We start from the raw sequence: 8647 nt of genomic DNA, 5'->3' as shown, positions 1-8647 counted from the left end.
TGAATTTGATCTTGAAATAGGACCTATTAATTGTCTATCTGTGCCATAACACACTCCAAAGCTAGAGGGTTAAACAACATAAATTTATCATCTTACAGTTCTATAGGTCAGAAATCTGTGACAGTCTTACTGGACTCATGTCAAAGTGTTGGAGGGCTGTGTCGCTTTCTATAAGCTGTTGGTAGGATCCATTTGTTGGTCTTTTCCATTTTCTAGAAGCAGCCCATATTCCTTAGTTCAGGGCCCCCATCTTCACTTTTAAAGCCAGTGATAGCAAATTAAGTCCTTCTCACATCACATCACTGTGACCTATTCATTTGCCTTCCTCCTTCACTGTGGTCTAGACTGGGTCCATTCAGAAAATTCAGAATAATCTCCCCCACTTCAACCATAATCACATCTTCAAAGTCTTTTTTGTCATGAAATACATATTCCTAGGTTTCAGAGAGTAGGACATAAATATTTTTGGAGGATGTTATTTTGCCTACCTTAATGAGTAAGTCCTCAGTATGTAAAAGGAATACCCCAATCAAAGACACAGATTGTCAAAGTAAAGGAAAAAAACAAAAGGCCCAAATGAATATTGTCTACAAGAAACTCACTTAAAGAAAGAAAGACAGACAGACAGACAGACAGACGGGTTAAAAATAAGGTTAAGAAAAACAGGTACTTTGCTAACGTGAATGAAGAGGAAACTGGAACAGTGATACCAATTTCTGAGTAAGCAGATTTCAGAACAGAGAAATCCATCAGGGACAACGAGCTGTCACTCTTCCAAGATGACGTAACAAACTTAAACATATATATACCTAATAGAGCATTAAAATACATGAAGCAAAACCTGACAGACGTGCTTGCAGATATAGACAAATCCACTATTACAATTGGAGACTTTCACGCTATCAGTATTTGATAGGCAGAAAATCACTAAGGAGCTAGTTGACCTGAACAGCTCTCCAACCCACTTGATCTAATTGATATTTATAGAATATTCCCTTCAACAACAAAGAATACATGTTCTTCCCAAGCTCAGATGGAACATTCACCAGACAAACAATATTCTAGGCTATAAAGCACACTAACAATTTTTTTTTAAATAGAAGTAATTTAAAGCACATTATCAGACCACTATGGTATTAAACTAAAAATCAATAACAGAAATAGAGTTGGAAATTCCCCAATATTTGGTGACTAAACACACACTATTAAATAACACATAGGTCAAAGGAGTCTCAAGAAAATACTGTACATTATTTTGAATTAAATGAAAATTTAAATGTCCTATCAAAATGTGGGGATGATGTGAAAGCAGTGGTCAAAGGGAAATTTATAACACTAACCATGTCCATTAAAAAAAGAAAAAAATCTTACATTTGAATAATACAAGCTTCCACCTAAGTAAAAGTAAAGAATAGCAATTGAAGCCAAAGTAAGAAGAAAAAATGATAAAAATTGGTATTATTCCTTATCATTTATTAAAATAAAAAATTTATTTTATTAGCAGAAATGAATGATATTGAAAACGATGATATGAATGATATTAAAAACAAGAAAACAATTGAGAGAATTCATGGACTAAAGCTGATTCTTTGAAAAGGTCAGTGAAACTGCTAAACCTCTGGCCAGGCTGAGCAATGACCTTGTGTCTATAATCGTCTGTAACTTACCCTCTTTATTAGCTTGGCCAATCTTTAGGCAGGCTTCTCTCTTCCCCAGCAACTCCTGAACTTTGGTTTGTCCCAAGTCTGAGCAAATGGTAAAACACAGAATCCCACCCCTAGTGGCTGGCTTATCCTGAGAATCAGCTGACCACAGTGAGAAACAGAAACACATCATGTCAGACCCTGAATTATGTTGTCTGTTCACTTCCACTTCTCAAAAACTCCTGCCAGTCTCACATGCCCATCACATGCCCATCCAAAAGGAAGGCTTTTATTTCTGTTTGATTTTTAAAAGTCTGGTTGAGTCTGTTTGGGGCATACTTCCTACTGCAATAGTCTTTGCAAAAACAAACAAACAAACAAAAAAAACCTCTCCTTAACTAAGTCTGGATTTGTTTTTATTTTAATCATGTACATTAAAATAAGAAAAAGTAATTTGAAAAAAAAAAAGGAATAATATTAACCAGGAATAAAAAAGATCCCCAAATGTGATTGATAATAGGTAAAACGGACCAATTCCTTGGAAAAGACATACCAAAAGTCACACAAGAAGAAATCAATAATCCAAATACGTTTACATCTATCAAAGAAATTGAGTCAAGAATGTATAACTTTCTAAATAAAGAGAAAGGAAGGAGGTTTACAAATCAGGAGCCAGCAGAAAGATCCTGAGATGAAAATTAACTGAGCATGGACAGGAAAAGATGTAAAATGCTGTCTGATGAGAGCAGAGGAGAGAAACAGGGTAAACTATTAACACTCGGGGAGGGTCTCTACTTGCTAACAGATGTCAGGAGGTTATTTCCTCCCTGCAGAGTTCCAGAATTACAGGCCAGGGGTCTCTCTAGGGGACACTTCACACTTTCCAGCATGAGGCATCCCCTGGGGAATCTGTATTGGTTGATTGCCAGCTTCTTGGTGTTCTGACAGGAGAAAAGAGAGACCAAAACCATTTTTTTCAAAACCTGTGACATCTGCACTTCAGTGGGATACTATGAGTTGGTAAAAACACAAAGCAGCTGGCACTTGCAAAGAGTCCACCGAAGGGCTTTGGTGCTTTGATATAGAATTCATAACAAAGGAGCATTGTGAAGCTGACATGATTTACAGGTGATTCTGAGAGCTGAGACTGGAGGTGTGGTAATGTGTCTACAGCATGTTTGCAAGCATTAATGTCACTACTTCACCTTGCAAATTAGCTATAATCCCAGATTAATGTCATGGCATTTCCCTAGTATTTTATGGTGTTGGTGGTGATCTCTCAGGCTTAACGGGTTCTGTGGCAAATTGTTCCTCACTATGAAAGCAAAAGTCAATTTATTCTGAGTTATCTTAGAACTAAAAATGTGTGTACATATTGTGTTGTTGGAGGTGGAAGGGTAAATGAGGTATTATTTATTAATAATAAAAAATAGAGCTCTCTTCCAAGTGGCTTCTTAGATTCATGGTTCAGAGTGAAGTTGGCACAGAGAGTTGGAAAAATTATCAGAGTAGGAATCTGGGTAGGATAGGATGGCCTCAATATGCTCAGTTTTAAGAAATTTTTGGACTGAGAATGCAACTCTATGGTAGGCAGAATCAAGGATTGTCCTCTCTCCCCCTGAGATTCCCATTCCCTGGTTCTTCAAACTCTAGTCTAGATATCACTGTGAAGGGACTTTGTAATTATAATTTAAGATTCAAATAATCTGACCTTAAAATTTGGAGACTCTCCAGGTAAGCCTGATCTAATTATATAAGCCTAGTAAAAGGCAGAAGAAGACAGCAGACAGGAAGCCAGAGAGAGCTGAAGGACAAAAAGTACTCAAAATGCAATTGATGGTTTAAAGATAGAAAGAGCAATGTAGGTGCCCCCTGGGATCAGAGAGTGACCTTGTAGCAAGCAAGGAAATGGGGGTCTTGATTCTACAACCTCAGAGAGATGCCTTCAACCTGTCAATGACATGCCTGAGCTTAGAAATGGATTCTTGCTTCCCTCTCCTCTGTCTTGTCTTCCAGATACGCACTCAGTCTGGCTGATACCTTGACTCCAGCCTCATGATACTGAGTGCAGACCAGCCAAGCTCATCTGGGCTTCTAACCTACAGAAACAGAACATAGCTGCTATTTTATACTGCTAAATGTATAGTAATTTGCTATGCAACAAGAGAAAACTAATATAACTTTTTCTCCATGTGCATGCATAGTCTAGATAATGGGCTTGTATTCAAATAAATATCATATAATAGGTGCTCAATGAATGAATGTGAAAATTATTATTATTATGTTCTAAAGATACTCAGAAAATCTACTTCCATGTCACTTTTAATTGATTGAAGTCCAATAAAACATTTTCTGCTGTATAAAATGTGTGACTTCATTATAACAAACTTTTTTGAGTAATGAGTCACTCAGCTATTCTGAAATATTCCCACCCGACATTCTGACCAGTCATAAGCCCTCTTGGTCTGACTTCTTCTGTATTTTTGAACATTTTATTATGGTTTTAAGACTGCTAGGACCTTACATGTCTTAGAAACTGTCAAACTTTAAAAAGTTCTCCCAGAGCAAAACTGCAAGGGAATGGTGCTTTATTTAGGCTGTTGCGATAGAAACAATGTTGCAGAGAGTATCTCCCAAACATGAGGAGTAATAGAGACTTGATAAGGAAAAGAAATGGAAGGGCTCAAGCCTCCCCTTTACTGTGTCAGCCATTGCAATCCTGTGGAAACTTACATCCAGATCTAAGAAGAGTTGACTCAAAGAAGGAATTTACCTGGGTGCCTGGGTGGCTCAGTGGGTTAAGCCTCTGCCTCTGGCTCAGGTCATGATCTCAGGGTTGTGGGATAGAGCCCCGCATCCAGCTCTCTGCTCAGCAGGAAGCCTGCTTCCTCCTCTCTCTCTGACTGCTGCTCTGCCTACTTGTGATCTCTCTCTGTCGAATAAATAAATAAAATCTTAAAAAAAAAAAGAAGGAATTCACAGTTTCTTGGTACCAGTAAACAGAGGGTCAGTGTAAATTCAGAGAAAATTTTATAATTTGTCACAAAAATAAAGATACATCATTCCATTTAAGGGTTTTGTGAATTGCCAGAAAAAAACAAACCAAATGAAACCAAACAAAAAAACAACAAAACACCTATATTACAGTTGAAAATCCACCTTGAATTTGAATGAACAACAACTTTTATTTATATCACAGAGCCAAAGAGCCTCCCCCAGGAAATACTGCTGCTGCAAATATCCTGTCTTTGGGGATGCTTCAGTTTCCTTCCACGGACCAGAACCCATTTAGAGTGGGTTTCTAAAAGATGCAATGTCAAAGATGCTTTGTCAAATGAGCATTCTATATTCCGAATTTCATATGCAGTGTTTTAGTGTGGTAAATATGGCTGGACCACAAACCAAAATCAAAGTCTCCATAACTTCTCTGCCTGAAGCCCAGAGCCATTTTTCCCTGGCCATGTCCTGGTTCTTCTTATTTCTCCCAAACCAATGCTGTCTACAGGCATATGATATCCCCAGCCTCACAATATCTAGAGGAAAAGGGGGGGGGGGAAAAAGGGGACTCAATTCTCCTCATCACCATAAAAAAATTTCCCCCAAGTAGTGCCAACTTCACATTTCCAAAATTTATGAATTCTTCCCATCTTCAGGATAAACTCCTATAAAATACTTAGCACAGAATTAGAATGCAATACAATTTTTCAGATGAATATATAATTTTTTACCTTTTAATATTTTTTATTATGTCTACACTGTGGAGATCCAGCTTGAGCCCAATATGCACCGACCAATGAGATGTAGTCTTATCTGGAAATGTCTTGCCAACCAGCCCCTTTTCCTTTCATTAGTCTGAGTCAACATGAAGATATTATTCAATGCAATGCTTCTGGTGCCTGGAGAATGTTTGTCTTCAAGTAACGTTCAATAAATTACTTGATTAATAAGTGAACTGATATTTTAGGCCTACCAAAAGTTTGTTTTCATGAAGGCCCCAGAAGCTCCATATATTATAAGATAGACAATGTCATTCTGCAGTAACGACCTCCAAAGCTACTGACCTGTAACAAGAAAGGTATGTTGTTAGACTTCTTGCCCATTGTGGTCAGCCTAGGGTCACTGCTTTATGTCTCCTACTCCAGCCAGGATGACAGAGAAGCCACATTCTGGTATCATCACTGAGAACGGGAGAGAGCAAAACACCTCGGAAGTGGGGTAGAGGGGGAAAGGCCTTGCGTTCATCAATTAAGTGCTCATGGTCAGAATGTACACACATCAACTTACACACAAATCCTTGACCAGGACTAGTTTTATGGACTCACTCAACTACAAGAAGCTAGGGAGTTTAGTTTGTACCACATACTGCCCATATTTGATGAACATCATTCATGATTATCATATCACTAATAGAAACAAGAAACCAGGTACAATTATCCTGACGTAGGAACAAAGTCTGATCACAGGACATTTTCTGACTCTCAGATTGGTATCTCATTGTTATTCCTATTGAACTGACAACCAGACCTAGGCCTATGATGATAACAGCAGGGAATGGAAATAAAGCCTTTAATGAACCTCCAGAAAAAAAAAATGTCTAAGACATAAGTAACCCCTCTTTTATGCTTCTCTTTCACGGTGTCTCCCAAGTTGTAAGAGACCTCTTCATTGCTAACAAAATTCACCATACCTTGTCATCTCATCTCTTGGATTCTGTGGGCCTAATTTTAATTTTTATCATCCTGTGTTCTTTTTCTTAAGACAGGTACACAAAATGTTTATGCATCAGGGACCATGGAAGATCTATTTGCCCTTACCAGTAGCATCCCCTGCCACCAAGGAACTGTGCAATTTTGGTCGGGTGACTTAGCCATTCCTAGTGACAAGGGACTCCTCTGCCTAATTAATTTCTTTGAGCAAATTCATCAAGTCTGCAGAACCAACTCTTTTTGGGTCCAGTTTCCCTTGTTTTCAGAGCACATATACATAGATTAATGCCTCACAAGTCATTTCTGGCTGCAAATTTTATTCTAGAAGTGCAAGAATGGTAAATGCATGTGAACTGGCTACTAAGCACAGACAGCCTGTGCCTGGACCACTGGAAAGCTAGGATGCATCAGCTGTTAGTCTTAATGTACTAGGCATTTAAGAATCTCTAGGAGAGAAATGTAATTGGAACTTATGGCAATTTAATTAAATACAGTAAAAAATCATGTTTGTGATCAGTTATGCACTGTTAATATAGAGAATATATATAAAACTCAGAAAATCTGTTTAAAACAAAGAGGTCACATATGATGTCTTCTAGAATCTATTAATATACTGCTTTCTTCCTCAAAGAAAAGTGATTTCTGACTATAGACATCTGGAAAAATTTTCTGCAGAAGGCAATTTCAGAGACCTTTGGAGGGTGAGAAAGAAGTGTCGATGCTGCAGGAATAATTGGAATAAGATGTCATTCTGTTCTGGAGGGGGTGAGAAGCATTTTCTGCTTACTAAGTCAGAGGAAATGGGTAATCCACATGTAGGTCATGGCAATTCCATCTGCCAGTGCCTCACCTTCTACTACTTTGCCTCATTTGTTTGTTTCTAATTGAACTTCTTTTCTAATTCAACTTCATGCACAAGTACTCATCTGACATCTCTGTATGGTACACTGCTTTGGGTGTGATAAAGACAGATACAATAGCTATGGTTCTCATGCTAAGCAACTTTAAAAAGCCTCCACATATATTCACTTATGTGGTATCCATGTTTGCCCTGTGAATTTCATTTAGTGGAAATATCCTTTTCATCATCTGACAAAGGAGGGTATAGCAATTTCCATGAACATTGGCTGCAAATAAACCAGGAATTAGGTGTCTAGCTTGCTTCTTAACTGGCAGTGTAAGCTTAGGTAATTTATTTAATTTCTCTTAGGCCCATTTGTTTTAATCTCTAAAAAAAGAAAGATGATAACTGTATATATCATAAACTTATTGGGGATCTTATCTGAAATAATGTATATAAAGCACCTGGCACGATTACTGGCACATATACAATTTTAATAAATGAAAGAGCAACATCACTTTCCTGACTAACATAAAATGTTTCTGAGGAATAGGTTTTACTTTGTGCTTCACTCCATTTGTGAATCCTTTCCATCCTCTGATTGTGTAACCCACATGGATACAAAATAGCTACTGAAGAGCACAGGATGTCCCATTGTCTTGCAAGTGGGCGTCTTCATTTCTTATGCAGCAGAAGAACAATGTAAAAATGGGCAATGTTGAGAAGGGCAAGAAGATTTTTGTTCAGAAGTGTGCCCAGTGCCAAACTGTGGAAAAGGGAGGCAAGCACAAGACTGGGCCAAATCTTCATGGTTTATTTAGGAGAAAGGTCAGGGCCCTGGATTTCCTTACATGGATGCCAACAAGAACAAAGGCATCATCTGGGGAAAGGACCCACTAATGGAGTATTTGGAGAATCCCAAGAAATATATCCCTGGAGCAAAAATGATCTCCACTGGCACTAAGAAGACAGGAGAAAGAGCAGATCTGATACCTTATCTCAAAAAAGCTACTAAGGAGTAATGGCTGGCCATTGCCTTATTTATTACAAAACAAAAAAGTCTCTTTTTTTTTTTTTATGTGTACCATATTTAAATTGATCGCATATACCAGAATTCAGTTCATGAATGCCTGATAGAACATTTCGTTTGGACAGTCCTGATTTAAATAAGATTGGCTTGTGGTTAAATGACTATGATCAGCTTTTTGAACGTGGATAGTAAATCTGGTTCAGCAAGTGCTGTTACTGTTTTTGCCTTCTAAAAATATGATTGGAATTGATTAATCATGTTCAGCTTTTCACAGAGATGGTAAATGCCATCTCTAAGCTTATAGGAGATTGGTTTTATATTTAGATTTATACAGCTGGCTATATTAATATATTTAAATACTGAGGAAATCCCTTCACTGTCGCAGAACAAGACTCAGCTGTATTTCAAGTTGTGCTTGTTAGCCTGT

General features: G+C 37.8%; 1 pseudogene; it reads left to right on the top strand.

The window, feature by feature from the left end:
- Nucleotides 1-7898: 7898 nt before the first annotated feature.
- LOC111144453 lies at nucleotides 7899-8212 on the top strand (annotated as a pseudogene).
- The last annotated feature ends 435 nt before the right edge of the window (nucleotides 8213-8647 follow it).

The sequence above is a fragment of the Enhydra lutris genome, unplaced genomic scaffold, assembly GCF_002288905.1.
Source record: "Enhydra lutris kenyoni isolate GAN:26980312 unplaced genomic scaffold, ASM228890v2 scaffoldscaffold1, whole genome shotgun sequence".
Taxonomy (NCBI): Eukaryota; Metazoa; Chordata; class Mammalia; order Carnivora; family Mustelidae; genus Enhydra; species Enhydra lutris.
This window is presented reverse-complemented; position numbering and strand designations above follow the sequence as displayed.